Source organism: Gasterosteus aculeatus, unplaced genomic scaffold (assembly GCF_964276395.1).
Source record: "Gasterosteus aculeatus unplaced genomic scaffold, fGasAcu3.hap1.1 HAP1_SCAFFOLD_71, whole genome shotgun sequence".
Taxonomy (NCBI): Eukaryota; Metazoa; Chordata; class Actinopteri; order Perciformes; family Gasterosteidae; genus Gasterosteus; species Gasterosteus aculeatus.
The window spans coordinates 12,977-28,339 of NW_027554926.1; the positions used below are offsets into that span (position 1 = coordinate 12,977).

Genomic DNA, 15,363 nt, shown 5'->3' on the forward strand with positions numbered 1-15,363 from the left:
ACGGGGAGCTTCTTTTCAAAAGGCAACCACAAACTGTTCACTCACCTTGGCTTCTCCTGTCCTATGCAACACAACTCATGCTGATTATCACTATTTTACTACTGAAACTACAGGTCCTGAACAGACTGTTGCTAAAAGCAAGACTCCAGATTGTCACACTTCTATCACTTAGCGAAACTGTGACAATGTTGTCAAAGAAGTGCTGAATCAAACGAATGCATGCAGGAGGACATCTCTCAGATGATGCCAATCGGTTGGCTTCATCAGTGGCCTTATGCGCAGCCTGGAAGAGCTGTTTTTTATTGACCAGTTGCAAGAAGATTACCCGCTGCAGAGAAGGCAGGACAAATGGACAGTGTTTCCGCCCAGTTTCAAACTGGGGACCTTTCCTATGTTAGGCGAACGTGATACCACCGCTACACTAAAGAAACGTTTGCTCAATCCACAACTGGTATTGCTCTTTTGTCTTTGCAGAAGTACTTTGGAGAAGGTCTTGAACTAACAAATTCATCAGGCATTGACCATCATCACTATGGAACAGTCTAAATCAGCACCTGCATGTAGGAGGTTGTGGTTTTCAGCCAGGGAGTGGAGGATAGAACAAACTCGGCCTGGAGTGAGTATCCGCCCAAATGGACGCAGTTCAAGTGCATACTTCCTCTTAAGACCGAAGTTGAGGCTGCCAGACAATTTTCCAATACACTCCTCGTTAGTATAGTGGACAGTATCTCTGCTTGTCACGCAGAAGACCAGGGTTCGATTCCCTGACGGGGAGCTTCTTTTCAAAAGGCAACTACAAACTTTTCACTCTCCTTGGCTTCTCCTGTCCTATGCAACACAACTCATGCTGATTAACACTATTTTACTACTGAAACTACAGGTCCTGAACAGACTGTTGCTAAAAGCATGAGTCCAGATAGTCACACTTCTGTCACTTAGCAAAAGTGTGACAATATTGTCAAAGAAGTGCTGAATCAAACGAATGCATGCCGGAGGACATTTCTCAGATGATGCCAATCGGTTGGCTTCATCAGTGGCCTTATGCGCAGCCTGGAAGAGCTGTCTTTTTATTGACCAGTTGCAAGAAGATTCCCCGCTCCAGAGAAAGCAGGTCAAATCGACAGTGTTTCCGCCCAGTTTCAAACTATGGACCTTTTCTATGTTAGGCGAACGTGATACCACCGCTACACTAAAAAAACCTTGGCTCAATCCACCACTGGTATTGCCCTTTTGTCTTTGCAGAAGTACTTTGGAGAAGGTCTTGAACCAACAGATTCATCAGGCATTGACCATCATCACTATGGAATAGTCTAAATCAGCACCTGCATGTATGAGGTTGTGGTTTTCAGCCAGGGAGTGGAGGATAGAACAAACTCGGCCTGGAGTGAGTATCCGCCCAAATGGACACAGTTCAAGTGCATACTTCCTCTTAAGACCGAAGTTGAGGCTGCCAGACAATTTTCAGATGCACTCCTCGTTAGTATAGTGGACAGTATCTCTGCTTGTCACGCAGAAGACCAGGGTTGGATTCCCTGACGGGGAGCTTCTTTTCAAAAGGCAACTACAAACTTTTCACTCTCCTTGGCTTCTCCTGTCCTATGCAACACAACTCATGCTGATTAACACTATTTTACTACTGAAACTACAGGTCCTGAACAGACTGTTGCTAAAAGCATGAGTCCAGATAGTCACACTTCTGTCACTTAGCAAAAGTGTGACAATATTGTCAAAGAAGTGCTGAATCAAACGAATGCATGCCGGAGGACATTTCTCAGATGATGCCAATCGGTTGGCTTCATCAGTGGCCTTATGCGCAGCCTGGAAGAGCTGTCTTTTTATTGACCAGTTGCAAGAAGATTCCCCGCTCCAGAGAAAGCAGGTCAAATCGACAGTGTTTCCGCCCAGTTTCAAACTATGGACCTTTTCTATGTTAGGCGAACGTGATACCACCGCTACACTAAAAAAACCTTGGCTCAATCCACCACTGGTATTGCCCTTTTGTCTTTGCAGAAGTACTTTGGAGAAGGTCTTGAACCAACAGATTCATCAGGCATTGACCATCATCACTATGGAATAGTCTAAATCAGCACCTGCATGTATGAGGTTGTGGTTTTCAGCCAGGGAGTGGAGGATAGAACAAACTCGGCCTGGAGTGAGTATCCGCCCAAATGGACACAGTTCAAGTGCATACTTCCTCTTAAGACCGAAGTTGAGGCTGCCAGACAATTTTCAGATGCACTCCTCGTTAGTATAGTGGACAGTATCTCTGCTTGTCACGCAGAAGACCAGGGTTGGATTCCCTGACGGGGAGCTTCTTTTCAAAAGGCAACTACAAACTTTTCACTCTCCTTGGCTTCTCCTGTCCTATGCAACACAACTCATGCTGATTAACACTATTTTACTACTGAAACTACAGGTCCTGAACAGGCTGTTGCTAAAAGCATGAGTCCAGATAGTCACACTTCTGTCACTTAGCAAAAGTGTGACAATATTGTCAAAGAAGTGCTGAATCAAACGAATGCATGCAGGAGGACATCTCTCAGATGATGCCAATCGGTTGGCTTCATTAGTGGCCTTATGCGCAGCCTGGAAGAGCTGTCCTTTTATTGACCAGTTGCAAGAAGAGCCACCGCTGCAGAGAAAGCAGGACAAATGGACAGTGTTTCAGGCCCAGTTTCACACTGGGGACCTTTCCTATGTTAGGCGAACGTGATACCACCGCTACACTAAAGAAACCTCGGCTCAATCCACCACTGGTATTGCCCTTTTGTCTTTGCAGAAGTACTTTGGAGAAGGTCTTGAACTAACAGATTCATCAGGCATTGACCATCGTCACTATGGAACAGTCTAAATAAGCACCTGCATGTATGAGGTCGTGGTTTTCAGCCAGGGAGTGGAGGATAGAACAAACTCGGCCTGGAGTGAGTATCCGCCCAAATGGACACAGTTCAAGTCCATACTTCCTGTTAAGACCGAAGTTGAGGCTGCCAGACAATTTTCAGATGCACTCCTCGTTAGTATAGTGGACAGTATCTCTGCTTGTCACGCAGAAGACCAGGGTTCGATTCCCTGACGGGGAGCGTCTTTTCAAAAGGCAACCACAAACTGTTCACTCACCTTGGCTTCTCCTGTCCTATGCAACACAACTCATGCTGATTAACACTATTTTACTACTGAAACTACAGGTCCTGAACAGACTGTTGCTAAAAGCAAGACTCCAGATTGTCACACTTCTATCACTTAGCGAAACTGTGACAATGTTGTCAAAGAAGTGCTGAATCAAACGAATGCATGCAGGAGGACATCTCTCAGATGATGCCAATCGGTTGGCTTCATCAGTGGCCTTATGCGCAGCCTGGAAGAGCTGTTTTTTATTGACCAGTTGCAAGAAGATTACCCGCTGCAGAGAAGGCAGGACAAATGGACAGTGTTTCCGCCTAGTTTCAAACTATGGACCTTTCCTACGTTAGGCGAACGTGATACCACCGCGACACTAAAGAAATCTCGGCTCAATCCACCACTGGTATTGCCCTTTTGTCTTTGCAGAAGTACTTTGGAGAAGGTCTTGAACTAAAAGATTCATCAGGCATTGACCCTCATCACTGTGGAATAGTCTAAATCAGCACCTGCATGTATGAGGTCGTGGTTTTCAGCCAGGGAGTGGAGGATAGATCAAACTCGGCCTGGAGTGAGTATCCGCCCAAATGGACGCAGTTCAAGTGCATACTTCCTCTTAAGACCGAAGTTGAGGATGCCAGACAATTTTCAGATACACTCCTCGTTAGTATAGTGGACAGTATCTCTGCTTGTCACGCAGAAGACCAGGGTTCGATTCCCTGACGGGGAGCTTCTTTTCAAATGGCAACTACAAACTTTTCATTCTCCTTGGCTTCTCCTGTCCTATGCAACACAACTCATGCTGATTAACGCTATTTTACTACTGAAACTACAGGTCCTGAACAGACTGTTGCTAAAAGCATGAGTCCAGATTGTCACACTTCTGTCACTTAGCAAAAGTGTGACAATGTTGTCAAAGAAGTGCTGAATCCAACGAATGCATGCAGGAGGACATCTCTCAGATGATGCCAATCGGATGGCTTCATTAGTGGCCTAATGCGCAGCCTGGAAGAGCTGTCCTTTTATTGACCAGTTGCAAGAAGAGCCACCGCTGCAGAGAAGGCAGGACAAATGGACAGTGTTTATGCCCAGTTTCAAACTGAGGACCTTTCCTATGTTAGGCGATCGTGATACCACCGCTACACTAAAGTAACCTTGGCTCAATCCACCACTGGTATTGCCCTTTTGTCTTTGCAGAAGTACTTTGGAGAAGGTCTTGAACTAACAGATTCATCAGGCATTGACCATCATCACTATGGAACAGTCTAAATCAGCACCTGCATGTAGGAGGTTGTGGTTTTCAGCCAGGGAGTGGAGGATAGAACAAACTCGGCCTGGAGTGAGTATCCGCCCAAATGGACGCAGTTCAAGTGCATACTTCCTCTTAAGACCGAAGTTGAGGCTGCCAGACAATTTTCAGATACACTCCTCGTTAGTATAGTGGACAGTATCTCTGCTTGTCACGCAGAAGACCAGGGTTCGATTCCCTGACGGGGAGCTTCTTTTCAAAAGGCAACTACAAACTGTTCACTCTCCTTGGCTTCTCCTGTCCTATGCAACACAACTCATGCTGATTAACACTATTTTACTACTGAAACTACAGGTCCTGAACAGACTGTTGCTAAAAGCATGAGTCCAGATAGTCACACTTCTGTCACTTAGCAAAAGTGTGACAATATTGTCAAAGAAGTGCTGAATCAAACGAATGCATGCAGGAGGACATCTCTCAGATGATGCCAATCGGTTGGCTTCATTAGTGGCCTTATGCGCAGCCTGGAAGAGCTGTCCTTTTATTGACCAGTTGCAAGAAGATCCACCGCTGCAGAGAAGGCAGGACAAATGGACAGTGTTTCCGCCCAGTTTCAAACTGGGGACCTTTCCTATGTTAGGCGAACGTGATACCACCGCTACACTAAAGAAACGTTTGCTCAATCCACAACTGGTATTGCTCTTTTGTCTTTGCAGAAGTACTTTGGAGAAGGTCTTGAACTAACAGATTCATCAGGCATTGACCATCATCACTATGGAATAGTCTAAATCAGCACCTGCATGTATGAGGTTGTGGTTTTCAGCCAGGGAGTGGAGGATAGAACAAACTCGGCCTGGAGTGAGTATCCGCCCAAATGGACACAGTTCAAGTCCATACTTCCTGTTAAGACCGAAGTTGAGGCTGCCAGACAATTTTCAGATGCACTCCTCGTTAGTATAGTGGACAGTATCTCTGCTTGTCACGCAGAAGACCAGGGTTCGATTCCCTGACGGGGAGCGTCTTTTCAAAAGGCAACCACAAACTGTTCACTCACCTTGGCTTCTCCTGTCCTATGCAACACAACTCATGCTGATTAACACTATTTTACTACTGAAACTACAGGTCCTGAACAGACTGTTGCTAAAAGCAAGACTCCAGATTGTCACACTTCTATCACTTAGCGAAACTGTGACAATGTTGTCAAAGAAGTGCTGAATCAAACGAATGCATGCAGGAGGACATCTCTCAGATGATGCCAATCGGTTGGCTTCATCAGTGGCCTTATGCGCAGCCTGGAAGAGCTGTTTTTTATTGACCAGTTGCAAGAAGATTACCCGCTGCAGAGAAGGCAGGACAAATGGACAGTGTTTCCGCCTAGTTTCAAACTATGGACCTTTCCTACGTTAGGCGAACGTGATACCACCGCGACACTAAAGAAATCTCGGCTCAATCCACCACTGGTATTGCCCTTTTGTCTTTGCAGAAGTACTTTGGAGAAGGTCTTGAACTAAAAGATTCATCAGGCATTGACCATCATCACTGTGGAATAGTCTAAATCAGCACCTGCATGTATGAGGTCGTGGTTTTCAGCCAGGGAGTGGAGGATAGATCAAACTCGGCCTGGAGTGAGTATCCGCCCAAATGGACGCAGTTCAAGTGCATACTTCCTCTTAAGACCGAAGTTGAGGATGCCAGACAATTTTCAGATACACTCCTCGTTAGTATAGTGGACAGTATCTCTGCTTGTCACGCAGAAGACCAGGGTTCGATTCCCTGACGGGGAGCTTCTTTTCAAATGGAAACTACAAACTTTTCATTCTCCTTGGCTTCTCCTGTCCTATGCAACACAACTCATGCTGATTAACGCTATTTTACTACTGAAACTACAGGTCCTGAACAGACTGTTGCTAAAAGCATGAGTCCAGATTGTCACACTTCTGTCACTTAGCAAAAGTGTGACAATGTTGTCAAAGAAGTGCTGAATCCAACGAATGCATGCAGGAGGACATCTCTCAGATGATGCCAATCGGATGGCTTCATTAGTGGCCTAATGCGCAGCCTGGAAGAGCTGTCCTTTTATTGACCAGTTGCAAGAAGAGCCACCGCTGCAGAGAAGGCAGGACAAATGGACAGTGTTTATGCCCAGTTTCAAACTGAGGACCTTTCCTATGTTAGGCGATCGTGATACCACCGCTACACTAAAGAAACCTTGGCTCAATCCACCACTGGTATTGCCCTTTTGTCTTTGCAGAAGTACTTTGGAGAAGGTCTTGAACTAACAGATTCATCAGGCATTGACCATCATCACTATGGAACAGTCTAAATCAGCACCTGCATGTAGGAGGTTGTGGTTTTCAGCCAGGGAGTGGAGGATAGAACAAACTCGGCCTGGAGTGAGTATCCGCCCAAATGGACGCAGTTCAAGTGCATACTTCCTCTTAAGACCGAAGTTGAGGCTGCCAGACAATTTTCAGATGCACTCCTCGTTAGTATAGTGGACAGTATCTCTGCTTGTCACGCAGAAGACCAGGGTTCGATTCCCTGACGGGCAGCTTCTTTTCAAAAGGCAACTACAAACTTTTCACTCTCCTTGGCTTCTCCTGTCCTATGCAACACAACTCATGCTGATTAACACTATTTTACTACTGAAACTACAGGTCCTGAACAGACTGTTGCTAAAAGCATGAGTCCAGATAGTCACACTTCTGTCACTTAGCAAAAGTGTGACAATATTGTCAAAGAAGTGCTGAATCAAACGAATGCATGCAGGAGGACATCTCTCAGATGATGCCAATCGGTTGGCTTCATTAGTGGCCTTATGCGCAGCCTGGAAGAGCTGTCTTTTTATTGACCAGTTGCAAGAAGATTCCCCGCTCCAGAGAAAGCAGGTCAAATGGACAGTGTTTCCGCCCAGTTTCACACTGGGGACCTTTCCTTTGTTAGGCGAACGTGATACCACCGCTACACTAAAGAAACCTCGGCTCAATCCACCACTGGTATTGCCCTTTTGTCTTTGCAGAAGTACTTTGGAGAAGGTCTTGAACTAACAGATTCATCAGGCATTGACCATCGTCACTGTGGAACAGTCTAAATAAGCACCTGCATGTATGAGGTCGTGGTTTTCAGCCAGGGAGTGGAGGATAGAACAAACTCGGCCTGGAGTGAGTATCCGCCCAAATGGACACAGTTCAAGTCCATACTTCCTGTTAAGACCGAAGTTGAGGCTGCCAGACAATTTTCAGATGCACTCCTCGTTAGTATAGTGGACAGTATCTCTGCTTGTCACGCAGAAGACCAGGGTTCGATTCCCTGACGGGGAGCGTCTTTTCAAAAGGCAACCACAAACTGTTCACTCACCTTGGCTTCTCCTGTCCTATGCAACACAACTCATGCTGATTAACACTATTTTACTACTGAAACTACAGGTCCTGAACAGACTGTTGCTAAAAGCAAGACTCCAGATTGTCACACTTCTATCACTTAGCGAAACTGTAACAATGTTGTCAAAGAAGTGCTGAATCAAACGAATGCATGCAGGAGGACATCTCTCAGATGATGCCAATCGGTTGGCTTCATCAGTGGCCTTATGCGCAGCCTGGAAGAGCTGTTTTTTATTGACCAGTTGCAAGAAGATTACCCGCTGCAGAGAAGGCAGGACAAATGGACAGTGTTTCCGCCTAGTTTCAAACTATGGACCTTTCCTACGTTAGGCGAACGTGATACCACCGCGACACTAAAGAAATCTCGGCTCAATCCACCACTGGTATTGCCCTTTTGTCTTTGCAGAAGTACTTTGGAGAAGGTCTTGAACTAAAAGATTCATCAGGCATTGACCATCATCACTGTGGAATAGTCTAAATCAGCACCTGCATGTATGAGGTCGTGGTTTTCAGCCAGGGAGTGGAGGATAAATCAAACTCGGCCTGGAGTGAGTATACGCCCAAATGGACGCAGTTCAAGTGCATACTTCCTCTTAAGACCGAAGTTGAGGATGCCAGACAATTTTCAGATACACTCCTCGTTAGTATAGTGGACAGTATCTCTGCTTGTCACGCAGAAGACCAGGGTTCGATTCCCTGACGGGGAGCTTCTTTTCAAATGGCAACTACAAACTTTTCATTCTCCTTGGCTTCTCCTGTCCTATGCAACACAACTCATGCTGATTAACGCTATTTTACTACTGAAACTACAGGTCCTGAACAGACTGTTGCTAAAAGCATGAGTCCAGATTGTCACACTTCTGTCACTTAGCAAAATTGTGACAATGTTGTCAAAGAAGTGCTGAATCCAACGAATGCATGCAGGAGGACATCTCTCAGATGATGCCAATCGGATGGCTTCATTAGTGGCCTAATGCGCAGCCTGGAAGAGCTGTCTTTTTATTGACCAGTTGCAAGAAGATTCCCCGCTGCAGAGAAAGCAGGTCAAATGGACAGTGTTTCCGCCCAGTTTCAAACTATGGACCTTTTCTATGTTAGGCGAACGTGATACCACCGCTACACTAAAGAAACCTTGGCTCAATCCACCACTGGTATTGCCCTTTTGTCTTTGCAGAAGTACTTTGGAGAAGGTCTTGAACCAACAGATTCATCAGGCATTGACCATCATCACTATGGAATAGTCTAAATCAGCACCTGCATGTATGAGGTTGTGGTTTTCAGCCAGGGAGTGGAGGATAGAACAAACTCGGCCTGGAGTGAGTATCCGCCCAAATGGACACAGTTCAAGTGCATACTTCCTCTTAAGACCGAAGTTGAGGCTGCCAGACAATTTTCAGATGCACTCCTCGTTAGTATAGTGGACAGTATCTCTCCTTATCACGCAGAAGACCAGGGTTCGATTCCCTGACGGGGAGCTTCTTTTCAAAAGGCAACTACAAACTTTTCACTCTCCTTGGCTTCTCCTGTCCTATGCAACACAACTCATGCTGATTAACACTATTTTACTACTGAAACTACAGGTCCTGAACAGACTGTTGCTAAAAGCATGAGTCCAGATAGTCACACTTCTGTCACTTAGCAAAAGTGTGACAATATTGTCAAAGAAGTGCTGAATCAAACGAATGCATGCAGGAGGACATCTCTCAGATGATGCCAATCGGTTGGCTTCATTAGTGGCCTTATGCGCAGCCTGGAAGAGCTGTCCTTTTATTGACCAGTTGCAAGAAGAGCCACCACTGCAGAGAAAGCAGGACAAATGGACAGTGTTTCAGGCCCAGTTTCACACTGGGGACCTTTCCTATGTTAGGCGAACGTGATACCACCGCTACACTAAAGAAACCTCGGCTCAATCCACCACTGGTATTGCCCTTTTGTCTTTGCAGAAGTACTTTGGAGAAGGTCTTGAACTAAAAGATTCATCAGGCATTGACCATCATCACTGTGGAATAGTCTAAATCAGCACCTGCATGTATGAGGTCGTGGTTTTCAGCCAGGGAGTGGAGGATAGATCAAACTCGGCCTGGAGTGAGTATCCGCCCAAATGGACGCAGTTCAAGTGCATACTTCCTCTTAAGACCGAAGTTGAGGCTGCCAGACAATTTTCAGATACACTCCTCGTTAGTATAGTGGACAGTATCTCTGCTTGTCACGCAGAAGACCAGGGTTCGATTCCCTGACGGGGAGCTTCTTTTCAAATGGCAACTACAAACTTTTCACTCTCCTTGGCTTCTCCTGTCCTATGCAACACAACTCATGCTGATTAACACTATTTTACTACTGAAACTACAGGTCCTGAACAGACTGTTGCTAAAAGCATGAGTCCAGATTGTCACACTTCTGTCACTTAGCAAAAGTGTGACAATGTTGTCAAAGAAGTGCTGAATCCAACGAATGCATGCAGGAGGACATCTCTCAGATGATGCCAATCGGTTGGCTTCATCAGTGGCCTTATGCGCAGCCTGGAAGAGCTGTCCTTTTATTGACCAGTTGCAAGAAGATCCACCGCTGCAGAGAAGGCAGGACAAATGGACAGTGTTTATGCCCAGTTTCAAACTGAGGACCTTTCCTATGTTAGGCGATCGTGATACCACCGCTACACTAAAGAAACCTTGGCTCAATCCACCACTGGTATTGCCCTTTTGTCTTTGCAGAAGTACTTTGGAGAAGGTCTTGAACTAACAGATTCATCAGGCATTGACCATCATCACTATGGAACAGTCTAAATCAGCACCTGCATGTAGGAGGTTGTGGTTTTCAGCCAGGGAGTGGAGGATAGAACAAACTCGGCTTGGAGTGAGTATCCGCCCAAATGGACGCAGTTCAAGTGCATACTTCCTCTTAAGACCGAAGTTGAGGCTGCCAGACAATTTTCAGATGCACTCCTCGTTAGTATAGTGGACAGTATCTCTGCTTGTCACGCAGAAGACCAGGGTTCGATTCCCTGACGGGGAGCTTCTTTTCAAAAGGCAACTACAAACTTTTCACTCTCCTTGGCTTCTCCTGTCCTATGCAACACAACTCATGCTGATTAACACTATTTTACTACTGAAACTACAGGTCCTGAACAGACTGTTGCTAAAAGCATGAGTCCAGATTGTCACACTTCTGTCACTTAGCAAAAGTGTGACAATGTTGTCAAAGAAGTGCTGAATCAAACGAATGCATGCCGGAGGACATTTCTCAGATGATGCCAATCGGTTGGCTTCATCAGTGGCCTTATGCGCAGCCTGGAAGAGCTGTCTTTTTATTGACCAGTTGCAAGAAGATTCCCCGCTGCAGAGAAAGCAGGTCAAATGGACAGTGTTTCCGCCCAGTTTCAAACTATGGACCTTTTCTATGTTAGGCGAACGTGATACCACCGCTACACTAAAGAAACCTTGGCTCAATCCACCACTGGTATTGCCCTTTTGTCTTTGCAGAAGTACTTTGGAGAAGGTCTTGAACCAACAGATTCATCAGGCATTGACCATCATCACTATGGAATAGTCTAAATCAGCACCTGCATGTATGAGGTTGTGGTTTTCAGCCAGGGAGTGGAGGATAGAACAAACTCGGCCTGGAGTGAGTATCCGCCCAAATGGACACAGTTCAAGTGCATACTTCCTCTTAAGACCGAAGTTGAGGCTGCCAGACAATTTTCAGATGCACTCCTCGTTAGTATAGTGGACAGTATCTCTCCTTATCACGCAGAAGACCAGGGTTCGATTCCCTGACGGGGAGCTTCTTTTCAAAAGGCAACTACAAACTTTTCACTCTCCTTGGCTTCTCCTGTCCTATGCAACACAACTCATGCTGATTAACACTATTTTACTACTGAAACTACAGGTCCTGAACAGACTGTTGCTAAAAGCATGAGTCCAGATAGTCACACTTCTGTCACTTAGCAAAAGTGTGACAATATTGTCAAAGAAGTGCTGAATCAAACGAATGCATGCAGGAGGACATCTCTCAGATGATGCCAATCGGTTGGCTTCATTAGTGGCCTTATGCGCAGCCTGGAAGAGCTGTCCTTTTATTGACCAGTTGCAAGAAGAGCCACCGCTGCAGAGAAAGCAGGACAAATGGACAGTGTTTCAGGCCCAGTTTCACACTGGGGACCTTTCCTATGTTAGGCGAACGTGATACCACCGCTACACTAAAGAAACCTCGGCTCAATCCACCACTGGTATTGCCCTTTTGTCTTTGCAGAAGTACTTTGGAGAAGGTCTTGAACTAACAGATTCATCAGGCATTGACCATCGTCACTATGGAACAGTCTAAATAAGCACCTGCATGTATGAGGTCGTGGTTTTCAGCCAGGGAGTGGAGGATAGAACAAACTCGGCCTGGAGTGAGTATCCGCCCAAATGGACACAGTTCAAGTCCATACTTCCTGTTAAGACCGAAGTTGAGGCTGCCAGACAATTTTCAGATGCACTCCTCGTTAGTATAGTGGACAGTATCTCTGCTTGTCACGCAGAAGACCAGGGTTCGATTCCCTGACGGGGAGCGTCTTTTCAAAAGGCAACCACAAACTGTTCACTCACCTTGGCTTCTCCTGTCCTATGCAACACAACTCATGCTGATTAACACTATTTTACTACTGAAACTACAGGTCCTGAACAGACTGTTGCTAAAAGCATGAGTCCAGATTGTCACACTTCTGTCACTTAGCAAAAGTGTGACAATGTTGTCAAAGAAGTGCTGAATCAAACGAATGCATGCCGGAGGACATTTCTCAGATGATGCCAATCGGTTGGCTTCATCAGTGGCCTTATGCGCAGCCTGGAAGAGCTGTCCTTTTATTGACCAGTTGCAAGAAGATCCACCGCTGCAGAGAAGGCAGGACAAATGGACAGTGTTTCCGCCCAGTTTCAAACTGGGGACCTTTCCTATGTTAGGCGAACGTGATACCACCGCTACACTAAAGAAACGTTTGCTCAATCCACAACTGGTATTGCTCTTTTGTCTTTGCAGAAGTACTTTGGAGAAGGTCTTGAACTAACAGATTCATCAGGCATTGACCATCATCACTATGGAACAGTCTAAATCAGCACCTGCATGTAGGAGGTTGTGGTTTTCAGCCAGGGAGTGGAGGATAGAACAAACTCGGCCTGGAGTGAGTATCCGCCCAAATGGACGCAGTTCAAGTGCATACTTCCTCTTAAGACCGAAGTTGAGGCTGCCAGACAATTTTCCAATACACTCCTCATTAGTATAGTGGACAGTATCTCTGCTTGTCACGCAGAAGACCAGGGTTCGATTCCCTGACGGGGAGCTTCTTTTCAAAAGGCAACTACAAACTTTTCACTCTCCTTGGCTTCTCCTGTCCTATGCAACACAACTCATGCTGATTAACACTATTTTACTACTGAAACTACAGGTCCTGAACAGACTGTTGCTAAAAGCATGAGTCCAGATTGTCACACTTCTGTCACTTAGCAAAAGTGTGACAATGTTGTCAAAGAAGTGCTGAATCAAACGAATGCATGCCGGAGGACATTTCTCAGATGATGCCAATCGGTTGGCTTCATCAGTGGCCTTATGCGCAGCCTGGAAGAGCTGTCTTTTTATTGACCAGTTGCAAGAAGATTACCCGCTGCAGAGAAGGCAGGACGAATGGACAGTGTTTCCGCCCAGTTTCAAACTGGGGACCTTGCCTATGTTAGGAGAACGTGATACCACCGCTACACTAAAGAAACCTCGGCTCAATCCACCACTGGTATTGCCCTTTTGTCTTTGCAGAAGTACTTTGGAGAAGGTCTTCAACTGACAGATTCATCAGGCATTGACCATCATCATTATGGAACAGTCTAAATCAACACCTGCATGTATGAGGTTGTGGTTTTCAGCCAGGGAGTGGAGGATAGAACAAACTCGGCCTGGAGTGAGTATCCGCCCAAATGGACACAGTTCAAGTGCATACTTCCTCTTAAGACCGAAGTTGAGGCTGCCAGACAATTTTCAGATGCACTCCTCGTTAGTATAGTGGACAGTATCTCTGCTTGTCACGCAGAAGACCAGGGTTCGATTCCCTGACGGGGAGCTTCTTTTCAAAAGGCAACTACAAACTTTTCACTCTCCTTGGCTTCTCCTGTCCTATGCAACACAACTCATGCTGATTAACACTATTTTACTACTGAAACTACAGGTCCTGAACAGACTGTTGCTAAAAGCATGAGTCCAGATAGTCACACTTCTGTCACTTAGCAAAAGTGTGACAATATTGTCAAAGAAGTGCTGAATCAAACGAATGCATGCAGGAGGACATCTCTCAGATGATGCCAATCGGTTGGCTTCATTAGTGGCCTTATGCGCAGCCTGGAAGAGCTGTCCGTTTATTGACCAGTTGCAAGAAGAGCCACCGCTGCAGAGAAAGCAGGACAAATGGACAGTGTTTCAGGCCCAGTTTCACACTGGGGACCTTTCCTATGTTAGGCGAACGTGATACCACCGCTACACTAAAGAAACCTCGGCTCAATCCACCACTGGTATTGCCCTTTTGTCTTTGCAGAAGTACTTTGGAGAAGGTCTTGAACTAACAGATTCATCAGGCATTGACCATCGTCACTATGGAACAGTCTAAATCAGCACCTGCATGTATGAGGTCGTGGTTTTCAGCCAGGGAGTGGAGGATAGAACAAACTCGGCCTGGAGTGAGTATCCGCCCAAATGGACACAGTTCAAGTCCATACTTCCTCTTAAGACCGAAGTTGAGGCTGCCAGACAATTTTCAGATGCACTCCTCGTTAGTATAGTGGACAGTATCTCTGCTTGTCACGCAGAAGACCAGGGTTCGATTCCCTGACGGGGAGCGTCTTTTCAAAAGGCAACCACAAACTGTTCACTCACCTTGGCTTCTCCTGTCCTATGCAACACAACTCATGCTGATTATCACTATTTTACTACTGAAACTACAGGTCCTGAACAGACTGTTGCTAAAAGCAAGACTCCAGATTGTCACACTTCTATCACTTAGCGAAACTGTGACAATGTTGTCAAAGAAGTGCTGAATCAAACGAATGCATGCAGGAGGACATCTCTCAGATGATGCCAATCGGTTGGCTTCATCAGTGGCCTTATGCGCAGCCTGGAAGAGCTGTCTTTTTATTGACCAGTTGCAAGAAGATTCCCCGCTGCAGAGAAAGCAGGTCAAATGGACAGTGTTTCCGCCCAGTTTCAAACTATGGACCTTTTCTATGTTAGGCGAACGTGATACCACCGCTACACTAAAGAAACCTTGGCTCAATCCACCACTGGTATTGCCCTTTTGTCTTTGCAGAAGTACTTTGGAGAAGGTCTTGAACCAACAGATTCATCAGGCATTGACCATCATCACTATGGAATAGTCTAAATCAGCACCTGCATGTATGAGGTTGTGGTTTTCAGCCAGGGTGTGGAGGATAGAACAAACTCGGCCTGGAGTGAGTATCCGCCCAAATGGACACAGTTCAAGTGCATACTTCCTCTTAAGACCGAAGTTGGGGCTGCCAGACAATTTTCAGATGCACTCCTCGTTAGTATAGTGGACAGTATCTCTGCTTGTCACGCAGAAGACCAGGGTTCGATTCCCTGAAG

General features: G+C 45.9%; 13 non-coding genes across 13 annotated transcripts; all 13 read left to right on the forward strand.

Moving 5' to 3' along the window:
• The first annotated feature begins 703 nt into the window (after window positions 1–703).
• Window positions 704–775, forward strand: trnad-guc (transfer RNA aspartic acid (anticodon GUC)). Its single transcript has one exon. It is a non-coding gene; the product is annotated as a tRNA-Asp (tRNA).
• A 2,233-nt stretch (window positions 776–3,008) lies between these two features.
• trnad-guc (transfer RNA aspartic acid (anticodon GUC)) lies at window positions 3,009–3,080 on the forward strand. Its single transcript has one exon. It is a non-coding gene; the product is annotated as a tRNA-Asp (tRNA).
• A 695-nt stretch (window positions 3,081–3,775) lies between these two features.
• trnad-guc (transfer RNA aspartic acid (anticodon GUC)) lies at window positions 3,776–3,847 on the forward strand. The gene has a single exon. It is a non-coding gene; the product is annotated as a tRNA-Asp (tRNA).
• A 696-nt stretch (window positions 3,848–4,543) lies between these two features.
• trnad-guc (transfer RNA aspartic acid (anticodon GUC)) lies at window positions 4,544–4,615 on the forward strand. The gene has a single exon. It is a non-coding gene; the product is annotated as a tRNA-Asp (tRNA).
• Window positions 4,616–5,311: 696 nt separating this feature from the next.
• trnad-guc (transfer RNA aspartic acid (anticodon GUC)) lies at window positions 5,312–5,383 on the forward strand. Its single transcript has one exon. It is a non-coding gene; the product is annotated as a tRNA-Asp (tRNA).
• Window positions 5,384–6,078: 695 nt separating this feature from the next.
• On the forward strand, window positions 6,079–6,150 carry trnad-guc (transfer RNA aspartic acid (anticodon GUC)). The gene has a single exon. It is a non-coding gene; the product is annotated as a tRNA-Asp (tRNA).
• Window positions 6,151–7,614: 1,464 nt separating this feature from the next.
• trnad-guc (transfer RNA aspartic acid (anticodon GUC)) lies at window positions 7,615–7,686 on the forward strand. Its single transcript has one exon. It is a non-coding gene; the product is annotated as a tRNA-Asp (tRNA).
• Window positions 7,687–8,381: 695 nt separating this feature from the next.
• On the forward strand, window positions 8,382–8,453 carry trnad-guc (transfer RNA aspartic acid (anticodon GUC)). The gene has a single exon. It is a non-coding gene; the product is annotated as a tRNA-Asp (tRNA).
• Window positions 8,454–9,918: 1,465 nt separating this feature from the next.
• On the forward strand, window positions 9,919–9,990 carry trnad-guc (transfer RNA aspartic acid (anticodon GUC)). The gene has a single exon. It is a non-coding gene; the product is annotated as a tRNA-Asp (tRNA).
• Window positions 9,991–10,686: 696 nt separating this feature from the next.
• trnad-guc (transfer RNA aspartic acid (anticodon GUC)) lies at window positions 10,687–10,758 on the forward strand. The gene has a single exon. It is a non-coding gene; the product is annotated as a tRNA-Asp (tRNA).
• Window positions 10,759–12,223: 1,465 nt separating this feature from the next.
• trnad-guc (transfer RNA aspartic acid (anticodon GUC)) lies at window positions 12,224–12,295 on the forward strand. The gene has a single exon. It is a non-coding gene; the product is annotated as a tRNA-Asp (tRNA).
• Window positions 12,296–13,759: 1,464 nt separating this feature from the next.
• trnad-guc (transfer RNA aspartic acid (anticodon GUC)) lies at window positions 13,760–13,831 on the forward strand. Its single transcript has one exon. It is a non-coding gene; the product is annotated as a tRNA-Asp (tRNA).
• Window positions 13,832–14,528: 697 nt separating this feature from the next.
• Window positions 14,529–14,600, forward strand: trnad-guc (transfer RNA aspartic acid (anticodon GUC)). Its single transcript has one exon. It is a non-coding gene; the product is annotated as a tRNA-Asp (tRNA).
• The last annotated feature ends 763 nt before the right edge of the window (window positions 14,601–15,363 follow it).